Genomic DNA, 22033 nt, shown 5'->3' with positions numbered 1-22033 from the left:
GTTCCACAGTGTCATTTAATAAGTGTTGCCAAATATCAAAGCGGGCAATTGAAGGAATACTGGGTAAGTTAATTGCTTTAATTCTGGCTAGACCCAGGAAAGTAATCTTCTACTCTGTTATAGTTAAGGAAATCATTTGTTTTCGAATGAAACAGGCCCTAAATAAAGTGTCTGTTCCCTGCACCTGCCAGTCTTTTGTACTCCAGACTGATTGTAAACCCAGACTGATAGTAAATCAATAGTGTATTTCTAATAATCATAGCCTTTAGGGCAAGCTGGGAAATAAATGAATCTGAACAAATCAGTTTAGTGTTGGTGAGAATATTTTTCTTTGCCAGTGAAGGGATATGTTCAAATTAAAAGGATACTGGATCTAAAGCATTATGCCTAGACAAATATGCAAATTTGTCCATGTATGGTTTGTAGCTACCCACTGGGGGAGTCGGGCAATGTTCCCATTGTGTAAAATTAAAAATAGTGAATGGAACATTAGCTCTGTGTAAATAATGAGGTACATAAAGTTGATGATAAAACATTTCTCCATAATTAGCAACATTTAACTACAAATCCTCATTTTCAAATACAGTATAATATTCCAGCTCTGAGAGCATTGAGGTAACTGTTTTCACATTCCAATCATCTGAAATGTATCTAGGGGTAGTCACATCATTAATTGCAACCTTAAGCACAAAAGGAATCTGCAGTGTCGCTGTAGGACAAATAATATCATATGGGTCCTTATCCCAAACAGTTCCATTGAGTACTGGAAAAGCTGAAATGTTCACAAGGAACAGGTCTCTTCGCACTTTGTGTGAATACGAATTAGGTTTCAGTACCTCCACTACCAGTTCTACATCAGAACGGTCTGGGAGATAGTGTCCATTTATTAGCAAAAAGAAAACAGCCACATACCTAATCCAAAGAAACTGTAAAAGCAATGAGATGGCAATACAAATGTAACACCATGGAGGGATCAGATAAGTGCGTTTCAGCCAAAAAAGAACGTCATATACAGTATAAAGCAGTGGCTTTCAAAACTCTTCCACCCTCGGCTCCCTTGACTTATTGGTCGTTGGCCATGGCTCCCCCTTATGTTACTGTTTTTTGTGGGTGGGGTGATTTAAGCCCGGCATCAGAAGTACTTCCATTTTCCTCCCTCAAAATAATTGGGATGAAGCCAATGAATGTATTATATACACCATGACATATAAAAACAACATGGATTATATCTTAGACAAGATAGGAATGGAGCCCACAACCCATGTGTCTAAGACCCATTCCCGCTAGTTCACAAACATTTTCACCTATAGAAAGGATGCAGAATTTTAAATTAATTTAGAAAAGCCACTCCTCAAAATCTAATTTTGTGCGCTAATAAAAAGTCATTCTTCCAGGCACAGCAAAACAACGGATGAGAGACAACCTTATAACTTTCAAATAGTGTTCATAGTATTGTTCACAGTTCTTAGCTGAAAGATGTGCCTAAGCCATAGTCACTAATGACCCAGAGTGTTTTTTTTTTAATGCTTTAAATTCAGTAAAACCAAATTTAGTTATTGAATAGTTTACCTTTCAACATATTTATAATTATCATCCTCATCTTTGTCTAACACTTCTGTCAGTATCAAATTGAAAATCCCAAGATGGCCCATGCAAATTATACAAAAACTGTGCCACTTTTACAAATTCTTTATAGCGCAGTACCACTAAACCAAGATCCAAATGGTGTTCCACAGTTGAAAAATGTTGCTTTGAGTACAGGAATTTCCTGAGTGACTTTCATTCAACCTTACCCATCACCTCCAAAGCGTGAAAAAGTTGCCATTAATGTAAACCATATGTACAGCAATGTTCTGCATGTCACACGATTTCAGTAGGTTTATACTAGATGTGAGTGTAGTGGACACTTACAGTCAGAATAGTGGCATGGGGATATCTCCTGAAGCACGAAGAGTGCAGCCAATGTAGCCATTTACTGATACAACGTGGTAACAAATTAGACCGCAATCAGGGCTGGGGTAGGTAGGCTAGGTATGCACTATGACCACAGGTGTTGGCCCTTAAAGTCTAGCAGTGAGTTCAACCAGAGACTACTGGAATTGGGATAGCAGACATTGAAGACTCCTAGCCTGTCCACCAACATTGTGGCCTTTAAGTATCGTAGGTAAACACTGCGCACCAGGAGAGGGGCAGTGGGAGGTACAGTGAAGGGCTAGGTTGCATAGGCACCTTGTGCAGGGGAATATGAGGAGCAGCTGCACTAAGAAAAGCGTCAGGACCCCCGTGAGTGACTGCTTGAGTAGTGGTATTGGGATCTCTGCTCTGGAGGTAGGTTACATGGAGTTATTTGGCACGCCATTTAGTGCCATCTGCATGCACTCACTGCAGCTGATTTTGGCAGACAGTGCGTGCCATGTTAATACACAGTAACAGCAGGACCCCCAATCAAACCTAAAAGGAGACACAGTGGGGATTCGTCCATTGTCTATACCTCTGTGGCACACAAGCACAGTAACAAAGACACAATGAACTGGGGATGAAAACCCATGCTCAAACAACAGGAGAGAAAAGTAACACACAGACACTGGATTAGGATATTCTTTAAGCAATGTGACAGACATACAAGGCAACAGAAAACACACTCTTAGGACATTGGGGTTACTGAAAAAGATGTATGAACGTGGCAGCAGGGAGACGACACACTGGGTATGGGAATGAGCTGGAACTTGGGAGATAGATGGCTTGGTGTCGGAGGTCTGGGCAAATATAAAAGCCTGGAGGGTGGATAATTCTTAATGTTGAGATTTATTTAATATTTTTGGGATATGAGAGAATATATAACAATACACAGTCAGGATCAGACGTTATGTGAATAATCTGTATGCTTTCTTTTTGTCGTTCCAGGGATGCTGTAGGATCAAAGAAAGAGAGAACAGCAGCTGTAAGTATAGGTTCAAAAGTAAGTCTTTCCTCAACCTCCGCACCACCTTTCTGGTGCACTCATGTGGGTTCATGGGACTGGTTGTTTCGTTGTAGTGCCCTGGGAAAATATTAACATACACCGCGAAACAAAAAGTAAGGCCTCCTGAAATATGATGTTTGACCTCTTCCCTTAATTACTGGGTTCTCGTATTGGGGTTGGTTCACCCCTGGTTACTTACTGTTAGAACTGGGGGTCTCTAGTTGGCTGAGGTAGGTACCTTTGACCAAATAGGGACCCTTGCTTCTAAGTCAGGGAAAGGGGATTACACTCCTGGATAACCCCTGCTCACCCCCTTGGTAGCTTGGCACAAGCAGACAGGCTTATCTCAGAGGCGGTGTGTTAAGCATGTGTGAACACATACAGTAATACAGTGAAAACACTACAGATGGACACCACACAGATTTTATAAAAATAAGTATTCTGTATAGAGACTTATCACAAGACCATAAACAACAAAAATCCTCAATACTGTAATCAATAATAATTCTTCAAGATGGTAGAAATAGTTAAAAAATAGGTTTTTCACTTAAAAGCAGCCTTTAGCAACAGATAACCCCCACCTGGAGTTATCACGACATCAAGGTCAAAGAAATCCCAAAGTACAGCGCCGACCGCGAGGTGCGCGGCGTCGGGCCCGGAGTCAAAACAGACCCACAGAGAACAGTACAGTGCAAAAGCAAAAACAAAGACAGCTCACGGCGTCGGCGAGGTGTTGCGTCCTTGGCGTGTTGCAGCGTCGGTTCCTTGTTTCGGGGAGGTGATGCGTTAGGACCTGGATGCTTGCGCAGGCAGGGGAGGCATTGGTTCCTGACCTGAGAGGAGATGACGTCACGATGGCGCCAAAACCACGGTTCCGTACGATGTCACGAAGTCAATGGATTCTTGACCACCAACGTCGACAATCGGCTCTGCGATTATGTCGGCTTCGGAGTCGATGCGGCACAGCAGTCGGCGTCGGGTCTAGGTTTGCAAGTCGGAGCAGCGCTCACGGCTTCGATGCAGATGACGGCGTCGCTCGCCGGTGTAGGTGTTGCAGAATTCCTCCTTTAGCAGCTAGAACAGCAAGTTCCAGATGCAAGCAAACAGAAGGAGTGAAGTCTCGTATCCCTGAGACTTCGGTCAGGAGGCAAGCTCAAATCAAGCCCTTGGAGGAATAATCTGCAGGATGATGAAAGTTCTTTAAAAGTTCCTTCTCCTTTCCTTGGCAATGAAGACACCACTGCAGGCCAGCCCTGCAAACAGCACACTGGCAGGGGGGCCGTCCAAACTCCTGCAGCTTCCTTGGTTCTTCTCCTTGGCAAAGGTTTGTCTTGTTTTCCCAGAAGTGATCTAAAGTCCTGGGGTCTGGGCCCCAATATTTATTCTAGCAAATCCTTTGTTCTCTGAAGGCAGAGGGTCCTGTACCTAGTTCAAACCAGTTATGGGTGCATTCTGCCAGTGCACACCTTCTTCCTTTGTCAGTGTGGGTCAGGGTCTTCAGACACACCACAGGAGGTGGAGCCAGCATTGTGGAAGGCAGATACAGCCCTATTCAGACCCAGGTGCTACTCCTCCCACCACTCTACATGCAGATAGGTCTATTCAGCCCTGCGCTGACTCACCCTGTCTCCTGGAGTCTCCCCAGCCCCTGTCACTCGCAAACCAGACATACAATACACAAGCTAGCAGAGGCAGCCTGGATGGTTGGGTAAGAAAATGCCTACTTTCTAAAAGTGATATTTTCAAACACAGGATGTTAAAACCAACGTCACTAAAATATGTATTTTATCATTCTGAGTTCAGGCATACTAAACTCAAATTTCTACCATGTTCCCTGGGTCAATTAGGATTATAAGGTGTTATAGTCAAACTGCCCAGTCTGGCCTATGGGGACAGGTAGCCTTGCAATAGTGAAAAACGAAAATGGCTGTAATTCACTATCAGAACATGCCACGCACATCAGGGCATGTCCTACCTTTTACACACAATGCACCCTGCCCATGGGCCTACCTTAAGGGTGTCCGATATGTAGAAAAGGGAAGGTTTAGGGACTGGTAAGTGGGTGCACTTACCAAGTCGACATGGCAGTACTAGACTGCACACAGGCTCTGCAATGGCAAGCCTGAGCCTCACTTTACAGCTGCTTCTGTGGGTGGCACATTCAGTGCTGCAAACCCACCAGCAGCATTTAATTTACAGGCCCTGGGTACACATGGTGCAATATACTAATGTCTGACAAGTAAATCAAATAAGCCAATCATGGAGTCACTAATCAATACAACAATTTAACATAGGGAGCACCTGCACGGTGGCACTGAATAGCAGTGGCACAGTGTCCAACGCATCTAAACCAGCAAAATATATCAAAAACAGAGGAGGCAATCGGTTAAAAATGGAAGAGAGTCTCACGCCAATGGTACCAGCTCGAACACGTACCTGTTCTTATTTCTCCGTTTAAGAAAGGAAAGACTTAACATGCATTCTTTATTTGGCTCTGGGTTTATCCAATGCAGGCTTTAGGTAGAGAGTAATCGGGTATGGTGACGGCGCCTTTAAAATACAATTGGTGTGCTCCGTTTTTCCCCTCACCGTGACCCGTCCTCCCTCAACCCCACCCCAACCCATAAACCTCCCATCCCATTGTCACTGACCCGCTCTGCCACAACTCTTCAGAGTTGCAGCTGCTCTTTTGCCATCTCCGGTGGAATCTACCACTCCTCACATCAGGTGTCGGGTGCCTCTTCCGCGTCTGTGACGTACTTCAGCTCAGCTTCCCCACAAGCTGGCGTCCTGTCTCGTGGTCTCCCTCTTGTCTCTGAATCCGCTCTGTCTCTCTTATTCTCTTCCTTCCAGCTTCTGGGGTCAGTGTCCTTTTTCTCCTCCCTTGCCCTATCGTGATTGGTCTGTGTAGGAGAGTAGGGTCTGCTTTCCTATGGTCACCGAAATGTTTGCTTTTTGCTTCACTGGTTTGCGACTTAATGTGGCTGTGGGCCTGCTAATCAGACCCACAGCCTGCTGTTCTCGCTCTAAATTCAACACCATGTAGCTGGAGCAAGGTCATGTAATCACCCCTTGCTTTTAGATATAGTATACCTATATCTAAACCTATATCTGGACACACATATACCTATAAGTAACTCCTATGGCAGGCCTTAACAATCCTGGAGGCAGAGTGCTTGGTTTTATGTGAGATGGTGCTCTAGCAGGAGCTGAGCCTGTCTGCAGCTTTCGGAACCATGTCCTTATAGCTGTTCTGGGGTATTGTCATACCATATACTCTTAAGTGCATTATAATCCTCGTGGTTATTGCTAACTTTGGTTTGGCTTTATCAAAACATGTCGTGTAAGGTGTCATACGCTTTGGAATACTACCCCCTCGCCAGTTCTGGCGACGGGGGTAGCATTCCACCCTTCTAGAGGGGTAAGACATGTGGGTAACAGTAAACGCGGTTAAAACTAACCAGAGCCTCAGCATCACAAAATGGAGCTGCTGCCACAGACACAAGTCTGGCCTCCTGCTGCTGACCGAAACTCCGGCAGGGGAGGCCTGGACAAATGGTATCCTGTCACAGGGAGGTGTTACACCACCACAGACAGGAGATAGTGGATTGAGGCAGGCAGGGCGAGTGAAACTAGACACTGCCTGGGGCGCACAAGGCTCCCCATGCATAGCCCAGTTCAAACCGGTGCTGGGGCACTCCAGCCCCAGCTCTGGCACGAAACTGGACAAAGGGAAAGGGGTGTAACCACCCCCTTCCTGGGTCCCACCCATAGGAGGGACCTAGCAGGTAATCTAGCCCCTTGCTTTGGAATAAAGGTAGGAGCTGTGTCCATAGACTTTAGATATCCTGACTGAAACTTTGTAACGAAACTCTGGACACTTCGACATCCCACTCGACGTGGAAGACTGAAGAATCTCCCTTGTGGTCAAGAAGTGACCACCCTGTGCAAACAGGCACCATCCAGCGCCCAACGGTTTGCTTTGTTGCAGCTCCCGCCGGAGCTCGAGCGACAGAGATAGACAACAACCGGATTCCCAGACATCCAACAGCCCGATCCACAGTCACAGCAAAGCTGAGACCAGTGGAGGCGACGTGAGACGTGGGACCGGCCATCTTGAAAAGATTGCGAAGTGCTTCCCGTGTAGCTCCCGAGGCACCCTCGAAGCTGTGCATTGGGGACTGAGAAGCCCCATCCCCGAGCAGCTTTTGCACCGAAGACCACCCCTCCACACTCACCGAGTGCTGCGTGGGGCCCTTTTGCATTTTCCTGCTCGACGCGTCTGTCCAGTCACCTGCCCGTTGGCTAGTGGCCTCTACGACGACGAACCTTTGAATTTACTCTGCTAGTCTGGTTGCTCCAGACTGGCCCTCGCTCCCCTGAAAAGGAGCCACCGCTCTGACCTTGCTAGTCCGAGTAAAAAGCAATCTTCAAATCCTGCGTGGGTTGCCTTTGCCAAGGCCTGTTGACTCCAATCCGGAAGCCGACAGCGAGAGTCTTCGTGGGTGAGTCCGTGTTCCACTCCTGGTCATCGTCGATGCCCCCGAGTCCACGTGGCAGCGGAGACAATCTTCTCGACAACCATTATTATTATCATCTTTATTTCGACACAATTGTCATAAAAGAAAGTTACATTACATTCAACAATAAAATTTAGGGCACTTTAGATCAATTCATTAGCTTAAAACCCACCGTTCAATCTTATACATTGAGGTAAAACATCACAATGAAATGAAAAATCAATAAAAAAGAGTTAAAACATGAACATCATAGAGCCCTGCCCTTGAGTAATTAGTAGTCAAGCTCCCCAAGACTATAAGCATGTGTCTACACACTCACCCTGAGCTAAGCATTCAGATAGTTCCGTCTCATAAACCACATTGCTGTTAAAAATTTGGTTACAGCAAAAACAATTGGAGGGGAAATGTCAGTTTTTAATATTCAAAATGATTCATAACACTGTCTAATCCCCAGGTTTTTGCAGATTGGAACTATCCATTTTTTCCTTAGCATCTGATATCCTGGGCAAAAAAATACAACATGCATTTCATTTTCTAACTCTGCAGAGCAGCCTGGACAGTTTGTTGGGGTAGGAAGGCACCATCTGCTCGTGAGGTTTCTAATTGGCAAGGAGCCATGTCTCCATTGGAGATAGAGTTTCCTGGAGCCAGGAGGGCTGATGTCATTCAGGGCTGACTCAAATTTATAACAATCCTTGATCGTCAGGAATGCGTTGGTCAGAGTTCCTAATTGGGCGTTTGATAGTCGTGCAGTTAAATTGTATTCAAAGTACAGATTAGCCAACTGCTTGCGTGATATGTTAAAGCATGCTTGCTCCGGGTTACTCCACATAAGACGGATGCTGAGCCTCTCAAATTCCTGTCTTATGTATTTCAACCAGGAGAGTTTCCATGCGTTGGGCAGTCTTAGGGCCTCGGCAAGCTCTTGCCTGTAGATATTGAGCTCTGGTGTGACACCAGAGTCGCCTCCAAAAGGTCAGCGGTTTAAGGCCCAGTTCCTCATTAAGAGGTTTTAGGCCCAGGTCAAGCCTTAGGGGCAGCAATGGTGTGCTGGATGGAAGTGAAACCAACTGCCTGAGGAACTAGTTTTCGGCGGCGACTAGCGCGGGGGCGCAATGGTGGCCCCACAATTCGCCACCGTAAACTACCGCCCCTAAAACCTGCAATTTGTAGATTTCTAGCGGTGGTTCAATTGGCTTGACTGAGGCTTTGCTTAAAAGTTTAATAATGCCCCCTGCCTTCTGAGTGAGCTTTAGTTGCGATTTTATTTGGTGTTGAGCCCAGGTCATGCTCTCATTGAGAGTGAGACCCAGGTACTCAAACGTCTGCACTCTTTCAAGGCGGGCTCCTCCAATCACAGGACTTGGGTGCGTTACTTTCGGGGGATTGAAAATCATGAATTTTGTTTTGGAGGTATTTATTTTCAAGCCCCGTTCATGGCAGAAATCTACAAAGGCGCCCAAGACTCGCTGGATGCCCATATGGGTCTTCGAAAGTAGTAGGGTGTCATCCGCGAACATAATCGCGGAGACCCCGACCCCCGCCAGCCTTGGAGCGTCTCTGTTGGAGACCGCATTCAGGTGGGCTATTACCCCGTTGACAAAGAGGCAAAACAAGGTGGGCGCCAAGACGCACCCCTGCCTCACCCCTCTGCCAACGGGGAAGCTAGATGACAAGTTGCCTTCTCTCCCACACCTGACCTGCGCAAAGTTCTCTGTGTGGAGTCGAATTATAATGGTCAGCAAAGTGGCAGGAATGCCCATATCTAAGAGCACACTCCACAATTTCCTATGTGGGACCAGATCGAATGCCGCACGTAGATCCACGAACACCGTGTAAAGTGAACCACCCTTAATTTTGACCGTTTTCCAAAATAGCAAGGATAGTCGGAAAAGCTGGTCCGTGGTTGAGACATTCTTTCGAAAGCCTGCCTGATTTGGACTTGGAACATCAAACTCCTCCATCCAGGCTTCGAGGCGGTCTAGAATCAGCCTAGCAAACAGTTTCTGTGAGACATCTATTAGGCTGATCGGCCTGTAGTTGGCTGGGAGCAGAGGTGATCCCCTCTTGAAGATCGGGACTATCTCTGCTCCCATCCCAGCCAAGTACTAGGGACCGCCATGCCCCCTAAAATTCCATTGAAAATCAGCGTTAAATATGGGGCCCATACCCTGGGTTCATGTTTAAAAAGATCTCCGGAGACCTTATCCAGCCCCGGAGCTTTCCCAGCAGGGAGTCTGATAATAGAGTCCATAACCTCCCCTTCAGCAAACTCAAGGGCAGAAGTAACTGGAACACAGATAAACACCTTTATGTTAATTAGAGGGTCGGACAGGGAGGGCCTGGAATTGGCAAAGCCTACTGTGAGAACGCATCAATTGATTGTATCCTCTAGGTGTGAACTGGAACTGTATCTAAAGGTCGTCAATGTCATACTCCCGCTGAGCGCCACTGACCTGCATGGGACTACATCTCCCAGAATGCCAAGGGGAAGCAGGAAGTGATAAATGAGACCTACAACCTGAAGAGGGCGTCGGATATTCGTGTTCCTTCCAGGATTGTTTTGGCTTGCTTTTGGATGTGCCTGTTGTTCCTGCCATTCTGTTCAGCGCTCATCTGTTTTGGCAATCAGACGGCTGTCTGATACTTTGATCTTAGTCTCGAATTGCCCTCCGTTGGGGAGCCGTCTTGGCTCATGCGGAGGACGATTGTTTTGCTTCTTGAATGGGTTAGGTCATTAACCCACTCCATACCGCTGCTGGTACTGCGCCTTGCTTCTGTGGTGTGCGCTAGTTACAGGGCGGATACTGCAGCGTTTCTATCGTCTCTGCTCTGGTGGGAGTGTTAACTTCGGTTTCCAGCTGCCAGTGGGCTGTTGCTCCTTTGCCCTCCGTTGGGGAGCCGCTCTCCGTGGCTCATGCGGAGGACGAAATCTCTACTAAGTCCCACCATCGTTACCAGGCTTGGTAACCCCTCTGTTGGCTGCTTGGAAGCCTGATGTCTTGATACCCCGGCTGGGGTTATTCCTTGGAATTATTATTGGAGAACGGATTGGATATGTTAAGTGGGTGACATAGCGTTCTTTGCTCAGGTCTTCGTGCTTCTTGCCAGAGAATCCACAAGGTACTGTGTTGTCAAGTTATTCAGGGTGCCTTTAACCCACCAATTTGTGTTGTTTACACAGACATTACTCTGGGCTACACCTCACAGTTTTTAAGCCCCTTCTACGTGGTGTTTAAGAAGAAGGGGGTACGTACGCTTAACATATATGCTATATATATATATTGGCTCATTCAATCACAGTATGTGAATGTATTCATGGAAGTGCGTTTGTGTTCGCAGGTGTGGTTGGTGTGGTCCCTATAGATGTATATACGCTGAAGTGGCTAAAGGTGAAGAGACTTATCTTCCCATGAGACCTGGTGTTTTTTATGGTTTACAGGTATATGGATATATGGTTAGAGTTTCTCGTATGTATGGTTTTTGTTCTTGTGTATGAAACACAACAGAAGAAGAGGTTCTTACTTTCCTTTTCTTTGTCGTTTCAGATCTCCCTCCCTGCTGTTCCCTCCCCTTCCCCGCGGGCTTTATTGCCCCCGTCTGATCCTTCCTTACCCTTTGGCTATTGTAGCATTCAGGGTTTGGATAGATCAGGAGGTGGCCTATCTTTGCATCACGCTGATCCTGAGGACGTATCCGGATAACAGAATATCCGACCCACGTATTCACGTCCTCCTGTTCAGCGGGTGTGAGAGATGGCTACGTTAGATGATGTGTTAGCAGCCCTTGTAGTGGTGCAGTCTGAACTGCTCTCCTCCAGACAAGAAACCACGGAACTGCGCAATAGAGTGGATGCGCTTCAGCGAAATCCTTTCAATGCGGGGACTTCTAGCCCCGCTGCGTCCAGCCCAGTAGTAGTGGAAATGCCTGCTACGGTTCCACTGGCTAATCCGGAACGGTTCAAGGGTGATGCAGGGTCAGTCCAGGTTTTCCTATCTCAGGTGATGTTGCATTTTACATGCAAACCTCGATCCTTCCCCACTAATCAAGCCAAGGTGGCTTTCTTAATCTCGTACTTGGCAGGGGACGCGGCCCAATGGGCAGTGCCCTTGCTCCAAAGAGACGACCCGGTTATTCATGATTGGGAAGCATTTAAAGATGAGTTCATTAAGGTCTTTGACCGGAGGGCGGACTCATATGCTGCGGATAGAGAGTTGTTGCAGTTGCGTCAGGGGAATCAGGATGTGTTGACGTACTTAAACTCCTTTCGGAGACTCGTCACAGAGACAAAGTGGCCTGATGCCAAACAAGCCTCTCTGTTTCATCAAGGCTTAAAGGAAGAGATGAAAGACATTATCGCCCAGATAGACCCTCAGCCAGCCACTTGCGAAGATCTTATCAATCTTGTTTTGCGTCTTGACCATAGGATGAGGGATCGCAAGGGGTATACTAAGTTGCAGGGGAGAACAGTCCCTTTATCCGGGTCTTCAAAGCCGGTGGACAAGGATACAACTCATGCGGCTGAACCGATGGATGTGGGGGCTGTTCGAGCAGCTCTTTCAACCACTGAGAAGGAATTGAGGCGAAAGCATGGGTTATGTTTATATTGTGGAAAAAAGGGACATTTTGTAAGAGAATGTCCGGTGAAACCTAAGACGTCCAGATTCCGCAATTTCAAGGGTGTCTCCTCCGCGGTTGAAAAACCGGCGGAAAACTAGAAGGCTCTGGGGTGGACGAAGGGGTTCCTTGGAGTCAGGCATATATCCCTTCACTGTATAAGAATATCGTAGGAGCGCAGCATTTGTTTATTGAGGTGTTGCTGATGGTACATACCAGGTGGACCCCTGTGCACGCCATGATAGATTCGGGTGCTACGGGTATGTTCATGGACTTGTCTGAAGCAAAGAAAGCCGGAATAGCGTTGATTCCCCGAAAGACTCAGGATGTGGTGTATGCAGTGGATGGTAGACGGCTGGATTTGGGTCCTGTTGGACATCATACCTGTGAAATGGAAATGAGATATGGGGATCATAGGGAGAACATTCAGTTCAGTATCATTAAGGCCCCTCAGTATGGTGTTATACTGGGTATTCCATGGCTTAAGAAGCATAATCCGGTCATTGATTGGGAGGGTGGCACCATAACGCTAGAGTCCCCATATTGTAAAGACTACTGTTATGAAAGGTCTGAAAGACCTTCGTCGGCATTAGCCTGTATCGAACTCGTGGCTACAGCGGCGGAAAAAGAGGTATGTTTGCCTGAGGTGTACCAGGAGTATGCGAGCGTTTTTGATGAAGTGCAAGCAGAGACACTCCCCCCACATAGGCAATATGATTGTCAAATAGACCTGGTCCCTGGGGCGGTTGTTCCTTGTGGAAGATTGTATGCACTGACTGAAACCGAAAACGCGCATCTGAGAGAGTATCTGGATAAGTTGTTGGCACTGGGGTTCATACGTCCATCCATGTCCCCTGCGGCATCGCCCCTTTTCTTCATCCCGAAGGCCAACGGGGAGCTGAGAGCGTGCATAGACTTTAGGGCCTTAAACACCGTGACAGTAAAGAATCGGTACCCCCTTCCTTTGATCAGCGTGTTGCTAGAACAAGTCAGGACTGCAGTCATCTACACCAAGTTAGATCTGAAGGGTGCTTATCATCTGGTAAGAATGAGGAAAGGGGGCGAATGGAAGACCGCTTTTAAAACCAGGTATGGGCTCTTCGAGTACACAGTAATGCCGTTCGGACTCTGCAACGCCCCTGCGGCGTTCCAATATTTCCTGAATGATGTTTTGAGGGAGATATTGGACCGATACGTCATTGTGTACATTGATGACATTCTCATCTACTCGGAGTCGGAGGAGGCTCATGTAAGTCATGTGCAAAGAGTGTTATCCCTCCTGAGAGAAAACAATCTGTATTGTAAATTGAGCAAGTGCGACTTTCATGTGTCCACCGTTGAGTTCTTGGGGGTCATGCTCAGCCCCCAGGGACAGGAAATGGCAGAGAGAAAAATCAAGGCTGTCAAAGAGTGGCCTGTTCCTAGGAATGCGAAGGATGTGCAATGCTTCATAGGCTTCGCCAATTTCTACAGGCGCTTTATTCACCAGTTTTCCAGAGTGGTGACTCCCATCACTCGCTTGCTACGAAAGGCACAACTTTTTGTGTGGGATCCTGCTGCTCAGGAAGCGTTTGAGACTCTGAAGGAGGCGTTTGTTTCTGCTCCGGTGCTCGCTCATCCTAACCCGGAGAAGCCCTTCATCGTGGAGGCGGATGCCTCGAGTGTAGCGTTGGGTGCAGTGTTGTCTCAGAGACACGATCAAACAGGCCAGCTACATCCTGTGGCATACATGTCTAAGAAACTGAACGGGGCGGAATGCAATTATTGTATTGCCGAAAAAGAACTGCTTGCGATAAAGGTGGCATTCACGGAATGGAGACATTGGTTAATGGGGGCGAAACATCTTGTCACAGTATATACAGATCATCGCAACCTACAGTTTATGACCGCTGCCAGACATCTCACTCCCAGACAACTTCGGTGGATGCTTTTCTTTTCTGAGTTCCATTTCGCTATCACGTACAGACCTGGGGTGGCCAACAGAAAGGCGGACGCCTTGACTCGCCAATCCTCCTTACGTGATCAGGAAACAAGAGAGGAACGGGCCATTATCACGCCAGCACAGAGATTGTGTTCCATTCAGCCCGATGCCTTTCTGGAAGGGGTGCGGAAAGGGGTGAATACGTTCTATTGGAGGTCCTGGTTGCGGAGCCACATCGAATGGAAGATGCTGGATGGCTTTCTGGTGCATAAAGGACGGCTTTTGATCCCTACCGTACCTCTTCGAAAGCAGGTATACGAATGGTGTCACTGTTCCCCCAGTGCGGGTCATCTAGGGTGGAAAAGACTGTGGAGTACATCAATCGTAGGTGTTGGTGGCCATCTTTGAGGAAGGACGTAGCATCCTGGGTGTCCAAGTGTGTTGTCTGTGCGACGGTCAAGGCTGATCACCGTCGTCCGGTGGGGCTCCTCTAGCCATTGCCCACGCCTCGTGTGCCTTGGGATCGGATTTCTATGGATTTTGTGGTGGGCCTTCCTAGAGACCAGGGGTGTACCGCCATCATGGTGGTGATTGACTATCTGACGAAACTGGGTCATTTCATCGCTTGCCCTCAAGTCCCTACTGCAGGACAAGTTGCTCACCTGCTGATGATCCACGTGGTGCGTTTGCATGGGTTGCCGTCTGTCATCGTGTCGGACAGAGGCGCTCAGTTCACAGCGCAGTTTTGGAAAACATGGTGTTCGTCTTTGCATATTCAGACAGCGCTGTCCACCAGTTTCCATCCGCAGACGGATGGGCAGACGGAACGTCTGAATCAGACGTTGAAGCAATTCCTGAGATGCTATGTGGATCAAGGAAAAGAGAATTGGGTGGACTATCTATGGTTGGCAGAAGTGGCCTATAATAACGCTACTCACAGCTCCACTCAGGTGTCCCCATTTTACTGTACTTATGGTCGTCATCCTCGATTCCTTCCTTTTCTACATCCTGTGTGCGAGGAGAAGGTACCCGAGGTGGCTAGAAGGGTAGTCCACATCAAAGAGACTCTGGCACGGGCGCAGGGCAATCTCGTTGCTTCCAAGGCAGCGTATAAACGTTCTGCGGATAAACATCGCCGTCCGGGGCCGTTGTATCAAGTGGGTGATCTGGTGTGGCTGTCTACTCGGAATATCAGATTCCGCAAACATAGCGTGTTCAATCCACGCTACATCGGACCATATCCTATTGAACGTTGCCTCACTCCGGTGGCGATGAGACTGAAACTCCCAAGGCATTTACGAATGCATCCGGTGTTCCACGTGTCATTGCTGAAACCGTCTGTTTCCTCGGTGCGTCGTCTTCCTCCGCCTTTGGCTGTTATGGGCGGTTTTGAGTATGAGGTGGAGGACATTGTGGACTCAAGGTGGCATGGTCGTGGTCTTCGTTATTTGGTCTCCTGGAAAGGATATGGTCCGGAGGACAACACGTGGGAGCCGGCTTCTGGTGTACATGCGCCTCGTCTGGTTGCTCGGTATCACAGGAAGTATCCGATGCGTCCTGGCCCATTGCGGCGCTCTTAGTGTGGAGGGGGATGTACTGTCATACTCCCGCTGAGCGCCACTGACCTGCATGGGACTACATCTCCCAGAATGCCAAGGGGAAGCAGGAAGTGATAAATGAGACCTACAACCTGAAGAGGGCGTTGGATATTCGTGTTCCTTCCAGGATTGTTTTGGCTTGCTTTTGGATGTGCCTGTTGTTCCTGCCATTCTGTTCAGCGCTCATCTGTTTTGGCAATCAGACGGCTGTCTGATACTTTGATCTTAGTCTCGAATTGCCCTCCGTTGGGGAGCTGTCTTGGCTCATGCGGAGGACGATTGTTTTGCTTCTTGAATGGGTTAGGTCATTAACCCACTCCATACCGCTGCTGGTACTGCGCCTTGCTTCTGTGGTGTGCGCTAGTTACAGGGCGGATACTGCAGCGTTTCTAGCGTCTCTGCTCTGGTGGGAGTGTTAACTTCGGTTTCCAGCTGCCAGTGGGCTGTTGCTCCTTTGCCCTCCGTTGGGGAGCCGCTCTCCGTGGCTCATGCGGAGGACGAAATCTCTACTAAGTCCCACCATCGTTACCAGGCTTGGTAACCCCTCTGTTGGCTGCTTGGAAGCCTGATGTCTTGATACCCCGGCTGGGGTTATTCCTTGGAATTATTATTGGAGAACGGATTGGATATGTTAAGTGGGTGACATAGCGTTCTTTGCTCAGGTCTTCGTGCTTCTTGCCAGAGAATCCACAAGGTACTGTGTTGTCAAGTTATTCAGGGTGCCTTTAACCCACCAATTTGTGTTGTTTACACAGACATTACTCTGGGCTACACCTCACAGTTTTTAAGCCCCTTCTACGTGGTGTTTAAGAAGAAGGGGGTACGTACGCTTAACATATATGCTATATATATATATTGGCTCATTCAATCACAGTATGTGAATGTATTCATGGAAGTGCGTTTGTGTTCGCAGGTGTGGTTGGTGTGGTCCCTATAGATGTATATACGCTGAAGTGGCTAAAGGTGAAGAGACTTATCTTCCCATGAGACCTGGTGTTTTTTATGGTTTACAGGTATATGGATATATGGTTAGAGTTTCTCGTATGTATGGTTTTTGTTCTTGTGTATGAAACACAACAGAAGAAGAGGTTCTTACTTTCCTTTTCTTTGTCGTTTCAGATCTCCCTCCCTGCTGTTCCCTCCCCTTCCCCGCGGGCTTTATTGCCCCCGTCTGATCCTTCCTTACCCTTTGGCTATTGTAGCATTCAGGGTTTGGATAGATCAGGAGGTGGCCTATCTTTGCATCACGCTGATCCTGAGGACGTATCCGGATAACAGTCAACATCTCAAACCATAGATATCTTTTAACTAAGTTTCGGTTAAATAAAATCCACTTCTTGATTTCTGGCCGCCCCTGTTGGACTAAATCCCTTGATCAGGACTTGTGCAAATGTGATGGTTGTTCCCTTATGGATACTGCCCATTTTTAGTTTTTCTGCGGTTACTTCACTCATATAAGGAAAAAGTTTATCATACCCTTATTAAAGGGGAAAGGTTTTAGCCAAGTGAAGCCCGCTTTATTGTACCTTCAATTACCGTCAAACATTTGGGAAATCTGCAGTGTTGCCAAATTTTTAACCATAGCAATGAGACTTAGTAAAAAGATCAATTGGACTTAGATGAATTACAATATATTTTATTACTTTTAAACATAAGTGTATAATGTTTTTATTCCTTTTTTTTTAACTATGGATTGCTGTTCATAACTTTTTTCTAAAATGGACACCATGTACTTGTACTTTTATGTATTCTTCTATTTTGGACCTCTTTGCATGTTTCTTGTATACTTTTGTGGTTTTTGTAAATGAACCGAATAAAGTATTTTTTGACTGACTGACTGACTCTGTGCCACATGTGGGCGGATTCCTCATAGAGCTATCCCCCTGGTATAGAGTGTGGAAGTGGTCTTCCCAGACCTCTGCAGCAATGTTGGGCGCTACTGCCCGCTCAGGTTCAGCCGAACCTGTAGTTGTAATTTGCCAAAACGTACGGGCATCCTTCGCTGCAAGGGCTAATACTAGATTTGCCCAGTTGTCATTCCCCCACTCAATCTTAGCGTGGTAAATTAATTGGCGGTATGCTGTCCTCCTGAACTTTATGAGTGCCCTGTCAACGTTTAGTTTTAGTGCCTCAAGGAGTTCTCTTTTCGCCAATCTACAGGCGCTATTATATCAGGTAGGCTTGCTACCTGCCCTATTCCTTCTGAGATCTGGAGGGTTTAGAATTTCAGCCAGGCTAGAAAATAATGCTTTATTGAGTTCTGCTAGCCTGTGATAACTTTCATGTGCCGGTTGTTGTTCCTTTAATACGTCTACAACTTCTAGTACTGGAATAAGCCGAGCATAAAGCTCAGCGACCTGATCTGGGTGAGTGACCAACTTGTCCCATCTTACCCTGTGTCTGTTGTTTGCAAGAAGGGCCCTACTAGGTGGCCCAGGCTCAATTGTAGAACTGCCCTTGGTATCACTGGGAAGGGCAAAGTCAAGGATCAGCGGATTATGATCGCTCTCACCCCTGGGTACCACTCTAAAATCAAGAACCCTGTTCCAGGAACAACATTCTACTAGAATATAATCACGGCGTGCCTCCCTCCCTGGTTTGTTAAAGGTGTTCTTTGGAGGGATATCCGATTGCACTCTACCATTGCAGGCCCTGATTGAGTGGTTGAGCGTCAGTGTGATTAGTTGAACTGCCAGGGAGGCCCATGACCTTACCGAGGGCCCAGCCACTTGGGGGATTTTCCAAACATCATCCTCCTCCTGGTTTACACCATCTAACAGACCCGCAAGTGGCTCAAAGTGTGAATTGAAATCTCCCCCTATCACAAGGGTCACTCTCTCAGGAATGTTACCTAAAAAGGAGGCAAGCTCCTCGATGGCTCTGGACTCAGATGTGACACTCACAGGTCTGGAATAGATGTTAACCAGGGCGAGTCTGGTACCATTCCGCCACTCCAGAATCACACACTGAACATCGTCTGATCCCGTGTTCCTGACCTTAGCAGTGCAGCCTAAGTCGGCTCTTGTCCAAATCGTTAACCCGCCCGCCGGTTTGCCCTTTCCCCCCCACCTCGCAGGGATTGAGTATGAAGCATACCCTACTCGAAATTGCTCTTCTCTAGCCCACGTTTCCTGGAAGAGGCAAACGTCGGTCGAGTCTATGAAAGAACCCCAGTCCACACAGGCCAGTTTGTTACCCAGGCCTGCCACATTCCATGATACTATTTTTATTGTGGTCGGACCACGGGTGCTGCTTTGGGGTGGGGTGGGGAGATCATTTACTGTGAAACCTGTCGGGTCGTGGTGAGTGCATTGCTGCGTGAACAGAGTATCTGTAGTGTCCACCCCTGCTCCCTGCCGGAGTGCACTATCTGAATCTGTTTCCCAGATGTTAGCCCCGATTATGAGTTCAGACCGCTCATCTCTGCCCTGAGGACATTCTTCCCAGTGTAGTCAATCTACCTGGTCTAGGCTGCTGTACCTATTCTCATGGAAGTAATCAATAGGTCTACAAATTTCATAAAGGTTTGGCCTGAAACCTCTCGTATATCCTCTAGGGCCCACCCTGGTCCACCCATCATCAGACTCCCTAGGTGGGTAGAAATAAGACAAGGAGAGCGGCTGAATTACTGTATCTCCCATACTACCCCGCCAGTTGCAAATGTGAGAAACAATTCCCAGGTTCCTGAAATTTACCAGGATGCAATCTCCCTTAATATTCTTTGGGGTGTAACCCACCCATGGAACTCTTCGAACCATCTGGATTTTGTGTTAATATTTGGGGGAAGGGGTCTGCGAATATTCAGCCATCTCGTCACCTTATTTTTCAGGGAGGCAAATTTTTCGAATGCAGGGTCTTTTAGCTCAGGGGTTCCAGTTAAGACCACTACGTAATCCACAGCCTCAGGGGGTAAGTTGACTATGTTCTTCGAATTCGCTATGCTTACATCTTGCCCAGACCGAGCACCCGACCCCGTTGATGTCCTGGTCAGCCTATCAGAGTTCGCAGCTTCTGCGGCCTCAGATATCTGCGCTGGCCTTGGAGGAAGGGTTTGCACCCAAGGGGTTGCTAGTGTAGGGGCGGTAGGTGGAGGGGCATTAGTTACACTAGGGGGGTTAGGGTGGCAGGTAATTCCTAGGTTAGGGGGAATGGGAGGGGGAGAAATAAGATGATTCGGCGGTCGGGAAATTGGTGCAGTTTGGGGGATAGATGAAGAAGCAGCACCCCCATTTGCTCCGAACAATCTTTGATTAACCCCCATGCTTTTCATAATGTCCACGATACCCCCGGTAGCCGTTTCCAGTGCTTGTAGCCTACTCTCAATACAATCTAATCGAGCCACCATGGGGGTCCAGCAGAGATTTCAAGGTATTGCTTAAAGTGCGGGTGAAGTTGTCCTCCCCTCGGGTGTGCCCCTCCCCAAACCTGAAAGCAGTAGGCTGTACTACCGTTAGAGTTGGTGGGGGCAGACTGCAGATGTCAGTGACTGATGGGGGGGAGGCCCGGTCCTCTACGGGGCCCGTAGTCTCAGTGGCATTAGAGCGGGGATCTAGTTTAGGCTTTTTCCCATCTTTATTCTGCCACCCACGTTTCCTTTTTGGAACAGCCCCTTCCCTCGCCCCTCGCAACTGGGGGGAGCTAGAGTCCTGGACCGTTTCGGATAACGAACCATTACCAGTCTCAGGGGAGGTAGTAACCTCTTGAATAGCCGGCAAAGAGTCACTAGGCAAAGGCGGACTGGACCTTAAGTCTTGCAGAACTGAAGATATCGTTTGATCAATACTGTCTAAAAGGGTGTTATGTTGGTCCACGCCCTTGTCAGGGGTTTTCGCATTCGCTATTAAACCCAAAGATGGTCTCCTGACACTTTCAATGCCCTGCGAGAGTCTTCTTTCTAGAACCGTTAATTCATGTGACACCAGCGAGTTAGCTCTGATAAGAAAATTGTCCAAAGTACCTGCGACCATGGCAGAGGAGGCCGTGGCTTTACTTCTCGTTTCCCTTGTCGCCATTATCTCTGATTTGGTTGGATCTCAAATTCCAGTTGTATTCAGGCTCCGAGGGAATCAAGGTGAATCAACCGCGGACCAAGAGAATAGGCCTGATCCGGTCTTGCACGGTCTGTAACGGGCTAGAACGGGCCCGCCCTTGGCCCGGGCTTCGCCCGGCGCGTGCCCGCGACGCGGTATACCAAGCCAATGATATAGAAGGAGAGCGGTGGGGGCGAAAAGAGGACGGAGCGCTGCCGCGCGGGCTGCCGGTCCTCGCAGTCCCGCCGGTGCTCCAGTAAATGCCCCAGCAAAGTTACACCAAGTCACTGCCTCCGAGCGGCTTCCGCGAAGCGGGGGCCGCGAGTCGCTGTTTTAATGCTTCAGGTGCGGTGGGGGCGGGAAGAGGACGGAGCGCCGCCGCGCAGGCTGCCGGTCCTCGCAGTCCCGCCGGTGCTCCAGTAAATGCCCCAGCAAAGTTACACCAAGTCACTGCCTCCGAGCGGCTCCCATGAAGCGGGGGCCGCGAGGTGCTGTTTTAAGGCTTCAGGTGCAGTGAGGGCGGAAAGAGGACGGAGCGCTGCCGCACGGGCTGCCGGTTCTCGCTGTCCCGCCGGTGCTCCAGTAAATGCCCCAGCAAAGTTACACCAAGTCACTGCCTCCGAGCGGCACCCGCGAAGCGCTGTTTTAAGGCTTCAGGTGCGGTGGGGGCAGGAAGAGGACGGAGCGCTGCCGCGCCGGCTGCCGGTCCTCGCAGTCCCGCCGGTGCTCCAGTAAATGCCCCAGCAAAGTTACACCAAGTCACTGCCTCCGAGCGGCACCCTGCGTGGGTTGCCTTTGCCAAGCCCTGTTGACTCCAATCCGGAAGCCGACCCCGCCGACAGCGAGAGCCTTTGTGGGTGAGTCCGTGTTCCACTCCTGGTCATCGTCGATGCCCCCGAGTCCACGTGGCAGCGGAGACAAGCTTCTCGACAACCACCTGATTGCGCCCGACATCGCATGGTTCCTTTCTGGTTCCATCCTGGTCACTGGCTAGTGACCCAGACTCTGTCCCCTCTGCTTTCAGGTACTCTACATCTTCAATCCACCCTTGGATCCTCCCGGACTCTTCTCTCCTGGCCGCCTGCAGCATCTTCATCTCCAGGCTCCATAGAACTCCACGACGAAACCCGACACACTTTGGCACCTATGCACCCGCTTCCTGTGGGTGAGGTAACGATCAAACACCGGTGCTCCTGTAGTGGTTTACACCTCTAGTGCCCTAGTTTAAAGTGGCTAAATTCTAATCCAGTCGGAAGACTTCCAAAACAGTATCTTTGTAACTTTTACGTGCCATTGACTTTGCATTGTTGTATGTGTGTGCTTTAGGCACTGCACCCGAATCCCGCGGGCTACTTCCGTCCTAACTACAGTTAGTCCAGTGTAGT

At 48.4% G+C, this 22033-nt stretch overlaps 1 long non-coding RNA gene across 2 annotated transcripts in view; it reads left to right on the top strand.

Moving 5' to 3' along the window:
* LOC144790973 (uncharacterized) overlaps positions 1 to 22033 on the top strand; it is a 107941-nt gene that overhangs the window by 14135 nt on the left and 71773 nt on the right. For both annotated transcript variants that reach the window (XR_013602262.1, XR_013602261.1), the window contains exon 3: positions 2905 to 2941. This is a non-coding gene — a long non-coding RNA (uncharacterized LOC144790973). The remainder of the gene's footprint in view (positions 1 to 2904; positions 2942 to 22033) is intronic.

This window comes from Lissotriton helveticus, chromosome 11, assembly GCF_964261635.1.
Source record: "Lissotriton helveticus chromosome 11, aLisHel1.1, whole genome shotgun sequence".
NCBI classification, from domain to species: Eukaryota; Metazoa; Chordata; class Amphibia; order Caudata; family Salamandridae; genus Lissotriton; species Lissotriton helveticus.
Note: the sequence above shows the minus strand (reverse complement) of the source record. Positions and strands in the feature narration are given on the sequence as shown.